This window comes from Drosophila bipectinata, unplaced genomic scaffold (genome assembly GCF_030179905.1).
Source record: "Drosophila bipectinata strain 14024-0381.07 unplaced genomic scaffold, DbipHiC1v2 scaffold_56, whole genome shotgun sequence".
NCBI lineage: Eukaryota > Metazoa > Arthropoda > Insecta > Diptera > Drosophilidae > Drosophila > Drosophila bipectinata.
In genome coordinates this window covers 25,429-34,665 of record NW_027222980.1, presented here as the reverse complement: position 1 = coordinate 34,665, position 9,237 = coordinate 25,429, and the positions used below count along the sequence as shown (strand labels likewise).

The 9,237-nt window shown below is 38.1% G+C and overlaps 2 pseudogenes; one reads left to right on the top strand and one right to left on the bottom strand.

The window, feature by feature from the left end:
• The first annotated feature begins 732 nt into the window (after positions 1-732).
• LOC138927685 (vesicle transport protein SFT2C-like) lies at positions 733-1,643 on the top strand (annotated as a pseudogene).
• Positions 1,644-1,799: 156 nt separating this feature from the next.
• On the bottom strand, positions 1,800-7,432 carry LOC122321871 (U5 small nuclear ribonucleoprotein 40 kDa protein-like; annotated as a pseudogene).
• Between the last annotated feature and the right edge of the window lie 1,805 nt (positions 7,433-9,237).

Below are 9,237 nucleotides of genomic sequence, written 5' to 3'. Positions count from 1 at the left end.
TAAAATGTAAAATTAAAAAATCAACGAATTAAAATGGAAAAAAACGAATTTAAAAATAAAAAAAAGAAGATGATGTTGGGCAAGCTCGACAAAATGAAGAACAAAATGAGGAGACCAAGGTCCCGAAGATGTAAAATAAAAAAATTATAAAATATGTAATAAAATAAATAAAAAGCAAAAAAAGGATAAATAAGAGAAGGGGGTGTTTTAAACGTTGGAGATTGGAAAAGACCACAGTCATTTATCATTTTTAATAAAATGTAAAATAAAAAATGGAATAAAATAAAAATAAATATATGTATAAGATCCATATCATCGTCGAGATCATCGTCTCCAGATCACCCATATGGTTGAAAAATAAAAAAAATTAAATATAGACGAAAATAAATGAAAATCAGAAGGCCGTTGATTCGACAATGAAATGTTCATCGTTAATTGTTTAATTTAAAATGAGAAAATAAATAAATATCAGAGAAGTCGAAAAGAAAAAAATAAAAAGAATACAAAAAATAAAATAGTTGTGGCTCCTTGAGCGGCTGAGCTCCGACTGATTGAAAAGAAATGCTTGTGCCCCTTATATACCCCACATTTTGGCCAGAAAATCGAATGCAAAGCCTTCTTGGTTTGGAATAAACTTGAAAACGATTAAAAATTGGGCGCGAAAGGTGATAACAATAACCGATAACAACGGAAAACCAACCTACTATGTCTAAAAGCAGGTTGGCATCGCTGGCGACACGCAGGCGTTAGTACCTTTCCGCATGTTTTGTTTTGTTTCTGACACGACACACGATAAATAAGAAAATTATTATTTTTAAGAAAAAGTTGTGAAAAACTACTTTAGCCATGAGTAGTTTAAAGTCCGATTTGGATGAATATTTATTGCTGCAGAGTGATCAGAAGAGCTTCAATGTGAAGCTGCCACAGTTGAAGGTCCCAAGTCTGGGACTATTTTCCAAAAACACGGAGCCGGAGGCCAATAGCTGGCTAAAGGACACCCAGGACTCCTGTTGTCCCAAACTGGTAGGATTACATTGAGTCCTAAACCCTAAATAATTTATTTATAATCCATTTTCGTTTATATTTCAGTCGCGACTGCAGAGAATTGTGGGTTTTGTGGCCTGTTTGGGAATGGGAGGACTCTGCATATCCCTATCGACTCTATACATTCCCGTTCTTATCTTGAAAGCCCGAAAGTTTGCCTTGCTCTACACCCTGGGCAGTCTCTTCTTTATACTAAGCTTTTGCTTTTTGTCCGGATTCGGAGCCTTTCTGCGACAGATGTTCTCAAAGCCGAGACTCCTGACTTCCATATCGTACAGTTCCTGCCTGTTGTTAACCCTGTATTGTGCCTTGGTGGCCAAAAGCACCGCATTCACAGTTCTGTTTGCTGTGGCGCAAATAATAGCATTACTGTTTATGGTACTGGGTATGGTTCCGGGTGGAGCTACGGTCTCAAGTTCTTTGGGCAATTGTTCAAGACCAGCGTTTCGGCCTCGACAAGGGCGCTGCCAGTATAAGCCACGAAGAGCAATAAAACAAAACGAATCATCTCCAACCACCGCAGCAACGAACGATATAACTTATTTAACTCATTGATCCAAAATAAAACTTATTTGTGATATAACGCCTCTCAAAAGTAACCATATTGTTTTTTTTAATTATTTTCTCAACTTACTCATTGGGAAAATCAATGCTCGCTTATCAGAAATTGCAATTATAAATGCGAACTATGACGCGATTCTGCTACGCTGGAAGACTCTCTTTATAGATTGGTCTTTTACGACGCAATTGTGTATATGGGGGGAGGGTTATATTAAAATTATTTATTTGTATCTTGATCATAAAACTAATCTTCGATTTCTCCATTTTGTCATTCCACTGGAGTCTCCAGCAGTGGGCCTATCCTTTGACTTGGCTTCTCCATAGGTCAGTCCTCAATCTCGCCCAGATACAAGGTTTTATCGCTGGATCCAGACAAAATTAAAGGTTCTTTCGGACTGAAATCCACATCGTTTACACTGCCATTATGTCCTGGCAGCTTGTATAGAATGCGCCTCGTGTTGACATCCCAAATGTAGACATGCCGATCGGCCGAACCGCAGGATATTTTGTCGCTTCCCGGTGACCAAGCGCAGCGAAGCAGATTCTTCTCAAAGTTGTGCTGATGGCCCTGGAATACCTTTACACACCGCTCGCCAGGAGCATAGGGCCTCACGTCCCACACTCTCAGCGTGTTGTCCATAGCATTGGTAAGGACGAAATCACCTTCCGGCGACAGCGCCATGCCGGTAACAGTATCTGCATGTCCTCTCAAAGTATGCAGAACCGCCTGCTTTCGAATATCCCAAATTTTCAGTTCATTATCGATGCCTCCGGTGATTACTTGTTCTCCGGTGTCACCAAAACAAACTGCAGTCACCTGGAAGGGAGACTCCAGGGTATGGACGGCGTGTTTCTTCCTCGCATCCCAGATCTTTATGGTCCGATCATCACTGCCTGAGCACAGCAGCTGTTGGCCTCGTCGCGATCCCTGCACACTGTTCACAAAGTTCCCGTGACCCTTGAAGCGTCGCTGCCGTTGACCCGTAACAATGTCCCAAATGGCTAGAGTTTTGTCCGTCGAGCAGGAGAATATATATGCGAACCATACGGCGTAAAATGGGCTTCCATTACAGCGCCACTGTGTCCGGATAGAGCCATTATATTCTCACAGTCACCGTAAACCTGCCAGATGTCTGCAAAACAATAATAATGAATGAAAAGAATATACAAAACTGACTCAAAATTTCACTCACGAATCTGCCTATCAAACCCGGAGGATAGCAGCATCTCTCCCTCCGGATGAAATTCTGTGGTAAAGATCTCTCCCTCATGACCCTCTCAAATTTAACAACGAACCAAAAGGATTGTGTTGCGCTTCCGGGAAAGTGAAATTGCCTCAACTTGAAGCACCACCAGAGCCTCTGCACTCTCTATTGATATTTGTAAGAAATCAATATTAAAACTATTTCTATTAAATCTATATATATAAAAGAATACTGTATATGTATACTGTATATAGCAATCTATATATATAAAAGAACAACGTGTTTTATGTTACAACACTTATAAATCAAGAACGGAAGAACAGATTTGAGTGAAAATTGGTAGGGAGGTAGCTTAGAGCCAGGAGAAGGACATAGGATACTTTTTGTCCCGTTCGACAGCGTTCCTCCCTGGCCCATACTTTTTTATTTAGGCAGACAGCTAAGAAGAAAATGTCAAATGTCAAAATGTCAGTTACAAACGAAGTCAAATTCATAGTCAGGCTCTCAAATTTAACAACGAACCAAAAAGATTGTGTTGCGCTTCCGGGAAAGTGAAATTGCCTCAACTTGAAGCACCACTAGAGCCTCTGCACTCTCTATTGATATTTGTAAGAAATCAATATTAAAACTATTTCTATTAAATAAATAATTAACAAGTGGATTGAAGTGAAGTGAAGTTTAATTAATAATGCCGCGACCAAGACGATCGAATCTTTCCCGACAAAGCCGTAATGCAAGAAGAATACAAAATACTGCATATGAAAGGACTGAAGAAGAACGAGAAATTGCACGTGAACAGAGCCGCAATAGTAAGGCTCGACTTCGTGCTTCTCAAATAGATTTTAATTTGCGACGAAAAATTTTAGCTGATTTGAATCGAGCTGCGTTTCGATACGATTGCAGCAATGATTACAGCTTGCATCCTAGCGTTTGCATTGGGCAAATGGACGTTGTTTGCGAGTATTGTGGTGCATTAAAGTTTTCCGGAGAAACGCCTGGATTATGCTGCGTTAATGATAAAGTGAAGTTGCCAGTAATTCCAAGATCTGCGGCTGCCGACGAAATAAACGCTTGCCTCAAATCGTCAAATCTATGGCGCTATGTGAAGAAACTGCAGCTGATAACAAACATGAGAGTTACATTGCTTAATGATACATCTGCTGAAGATTTCTCGGAGCAATTTCTGACTATCGGTAATGGTCAAGTACCTGTCGATGAATCGAGCGGATTAATATCATTTCCAAATAATTTTTGTAATTTTGTCTCATCAAAAGACGAACTTATCAACAATGTATTTCCAAATATTATTTCTAACTACAAAAATAATGAATGGTTGAGTGAGCGAGCAATTTTAGCGGCTAAGAATAAAGATGTAGATGACCTGAACTACATAATTCAAAATAAGATCATTGGAACAATGCATTCATTCAAATCTATTGACTGCGTCACAAATGAAGATGAAGCCACCAACTATCCAATTGAATTTTTAAACTCTTTGGACGTGCCTGGCTTACCACCGCACAATTTACGCCTAAAGGTTGGCTCCGTAGTAATCATGCTTCGAAACATAAACCAACCAAAACTGTGCAACGGTACGCGTTTGGTGGTTAGTAAATTGATGAACAATGTAATTTACGCTACGATAATGATAGGAAAATTCAAAGGTGAGGAAGTTCTAATTCCGAGGATCCCGATGATCCCAACCGATATGCCGTTTGAATTTAAAAGACTTCAATTTCCGATACGTCTTGCATTTGCCATGACAATCAACAAATCACAAGCCCAATCCTTAAAAGTTTGTGGTTTAAATCTAGAACATTCATGTTTTTCCCATGGTCAATTATACGTGGCATGTTCACGGGTCGGAAAACCATCTGCGTTGTTTGTTTTTGCGCCTGATAATAAAAAAAAAAATGTCGTGTATCACAAGGTGCTTGAGTGAAGAGCAACCTATATACTAAAATACAGAAATAATAATGAATGATTAAGGAGGAGAAACAAAGAATATTGTATACCCACAAGTATTACAGAATTTAATTAATTTGAAAATTATTCTTTTTTGTTTGACTTATTTTTTATGCGTGCAACAACAATATGCCACAGCGAAACGTGGCAGGGTACTGCTAGTCTATATATATAAAAGAACAACGTGTTTTATGTTACAACACTTATAAATCAAGAACGGAAGAACAGATTTGAGTGAAAATTGGTAGGGAGGTAGCTTAGAGCCAGGAGAAGGACATAGGATACTTTTTGTCCCGTTCGACAGCGTTCCTCCCTGGCCCATACTTTTTTATTTAGGCAGACAGCTAAGAAGAAAATGTCAAATGTCAAAATGTCAGTTACAAACGAAGTCAAATTCATAGTCAGGCTCTCAAATTCCGGGAAAGTGAAATTGCCTCAACTTGAAGCACCACTAGAGCCTCTGCACTCTCTATTGATATTTGTAAGAAATCAATATTAAAACTATTTCTATTAAATAAATAATTAACAAGTGGATTGAAGTGAAGTGAAGTTTAATTAATAATGCCGCGACCAAGACGATCGAATCTTTCCCGACAAAGCCGTAATGCAAGAAGAATACAAAATACTGCATATGAAAGGACTGAAGAAGAACGAGAAATTGCACGTGAACAGAGCCGCAATAGTAAGGCTCGACTTCGTGCTTCTCAAATAGATTTTAATTTGCGACGAAAAATTTTAGCTGATTTGAATCGAGCTGCGTTTCGATACGATTGCAGCAATGATTACAGCTTGCATCCTAGCGTTTGCATTGGGCAAATGGACGTTGTTTGCGAGTATTGTGGTGCATTAAAGTTTTCCGGAGAAACGCCTGGATTATGCTGCGTTAATGATAAAGTGAAGTTGCCAGTAATTCCAAGATCTGCGGCTGCCGACGAAATAAACGCTTGCCTCAAATCGTCAAATCTATGGCGCTATGTGAAGAAACTGCAGCTGATAACAAACATGAGAGTTACATTGCTTAATGATACATCTGCTGAAGATTTCTCGGAGCAATTTCTGACTATCGGTAATGGTCAAGTACCTGTCGATGAATCGAGCGGATTAATATCATTTCCAAATAATTTTTGTAATTTTGTCTCATCAAAAGACGAACTTATCAACAATGTATTTCCAAATATTATTTCTAACTACAAAAATAATGAATGGTTGAGTGAGCGAGCAATTTTAGCGGCTAAGAATAAAGATGTAGATGACCTGAACTACATAATTCAAAATAAGATCATTGGAACAATGCATTCATTCAAATCTATTGACTGCGTCACAAATGAAGATGAAGCCACCAACTATCCAATTGAATTTTTAAACTCTTTGGACGTGCCTGGCTTACCACCGCACAATTTACGCCTAAAGGTTGGCTCCGTAGTAATCATGCTTCGAAACATAAACCAACCAAAACTGTGCAACGGTACGCGTTTGGTGGTTAGTAAATTGATGAACAATGTAATTTACGCTACGATAATGATAGGAAAATTCAAAGGTGAGGAAGTTCTAATTCCGAGGATCCCGATGATCCCAACCGATATGCCGTTTGAATTTAAAAGACTTCAATTTCCGATACGTCTTGCATTTGCCATGACAATCAACAAATCACAAGCCCAATCCTTAAAAGTTTGTGGTTTAAATCTAGAACATTCATGTTTTTCCCATGGTCAATTATACGTGGCATGTTCACGGGTCGGAAAACCATCTGCGTTGTTTGTTTTTGCGCCTGATAATAAAAAAAAAATGTCGTGTATCACAAGGTGCTTGAGTGAAGAGCAACCTATATACTAAAATACAGAAATAATAATGAATGATTAAGGAGGAGAAACAAAGAATATTGTATACCCACAAGTATTACAGAATTTAATTAATTTGAAAATTATTCTTTTTTGTTTGACTTATTTTTTATGCGTGCAACAACAATATGCCACAGCGAAACGTGGCAGGGTACTGCTAGTCTATATATATAAAAGAAAGTCGTGTTTTATGTTACACCACTTATAAATCAAGAACGGAAGAACAGATTTGAGTGAAAATTGGTAGGGAGGTAGCTTAGAGCCAGGAGAAGGACATAGGATACTTTTTGTCCCGTTCGACAGCGTTCCTCCCTGGCCCATACTTTTTTATTTAGGCAGACAGCTAAGAAGAAAATGTCAAATGAAAATGTCAAATGTCAAAATGTCAGAAACGAAGTCAAATTCAAAGTCAGGCTCTCAAATTTAACAACGAACCAAAAGGATTGTGTTGCGCTTCCGGGAAAGTGAAATTGCCTCAACTTGAAGCACCACCAGAGCCTCTGCACTCTCTATTGATATTTGTAAGAAATCAATATTAAAACTATTTCTATTAAATCTATATATATAAAAGAATACTGTATATGTATACTGTATATAGCAACTGTATATAAAAGAAAGTCGTGTTTTATGTTACACCACTTATAAATCAAGAACGGAAGAACAGATTTGAGTGAAAATTGGTAGGGAGGTAGCTTAGAGCCAGGAGAAGGACATAGGATACTTTTTGTCCCGTTCGACAGCGCGAATTATACTCCACCGAACTATACTCCACTTATAGTAATGAATAAAAGTAAGTAGGCTGTGAGCGTAACGTATCATATTTTTATGTACGATATTATGTATTTATACATTTATCTAGATGTATAAAGTTAATAAAAAGGCGCGTGTAAGCATGGCGCAGTTACGTGAATCACAATCGAAAGATGCACAAGAAAATGTCAAATGAAAATGTCAAATGTCAAAATGTCAGCAGCTAGGCTTGAGCGAACACGATTGAGAGTTAGGCAGTCGCGTTCTGCAGCAATCGATTTGATTCGGATGTTTAATTAATAATGCCGCGACCAAGACGATCGAATCTTTCCCGACAAAGCCGTAATGCAAGAAGAATACAAAATACTGCAAATGAAAGGACTGAAGAAGAACAAGAAATTGCACGTGAACAGCGCCGCAATAGTATGGCTCGAACTTCGTGCTTCTCAATCACGAGAGCAAAGTGAAGCAGCCCGTGAAACAGCTCGGTTGGCAATGCAGAATCGTCGAGCGAACAACAGAAGTCTATATATATTTGCAACGCAGAACAAGTAGTTTAGCTTATGTTATCGACCAGCGTTTCGATACGATTGCAAGAATGATTGCAGGAAGAACAGATTTGAGTGAAAATTGGTAGGGAGGTAGCTTAGAGCCAGGAGAAGGACATAGGATACTTTTTGTCCCGTTCGACAGCGTTCCTCCCTGGCCCATACTTTTTTATTTAGGCAGACAGCTAAGAAGAAAATGTCAAATGAAAATGTCAAATGTCAAAATGTCAGTTAGAAACGAAGTCAAATTCAAAGTCAGGCTCTCAAATTTAACAACGAACCAAAAGGATTGTGTTGCGCTTCCGGGAAAGTGAAATTGCCTCAACTTGAAGCACCACCAGAGCCTCTGCACTCTCTATTGATATTTGTAAGAAATCAATATTAAAACTATTTCTATTAAATCTATATATATAAAAGAATACTGTATATGTATACTGTATATAGCAATCTATATATATAAAAGAAAGTCGTGTTTTATGTTACACCACTTATAAATCAAGAACGGAAGAACAGATTTGAGTGAAAATTGGTAGGGAGGTAGCTTAGAGCCAGGAGAAGGACATAGGATACTTTTTGTCCCGTTCGACAGCGTTCCTCCCTGGCCCATACTTTTTTATTTAGGCAGACAGCTAAGAAGAAAATGTCAAATGTCAAAATGTCAGTTAGAAACGAAGTCAAATTCAAAGTCAGGCTCTCAAATTTAACAACGAACCAAAAGGATTGTGTTGCGCTTCCGGGAAAGTGAAATTGCCTCAACTTGAAGCACCACCAGAGCCTCTGCACTCTCTATTGATATTTGTAAGAAATCAATATTAAAACTATTTCTATTAAATCTATATATATAAAAGAATACTGTATATGTATACTGTATATAGCAATCTATCTATATATATAAAAGAAAGTCGTGTTTTATGTTACACCACTTATAAATCAAGAACGGAAGAACAGATTTGAGTGAAAATTGGTAGGGAGGTAGCTTAGAGCCAGGAGAAGGACATAGGATACTTTTTGTCCCGTTCGACAGCGTTCCTCCCTGGCCCATACTTTTTTATTTAGGCAGACAGCTAAGAAGAAAATGTCAAATGTCAAAATGTCAGTTAGAAACGAAGTCAAATTCAAAGTCAGGCTCTCAAATTTAACAACGAACCAAAAGGATTGTGTTGCGCTTCCGGGAAAGTGAAATTGCCTCAACTTGAAGCACCACCAGAGCCTCTGCACTCTCTATTGATATTTGTAAGAAATCAATATTAAAACTATTTCTATTAAATCTATATATATAAAAGAATACTGTATATGTATACTGTATATAGCAACTGTATATAAAAG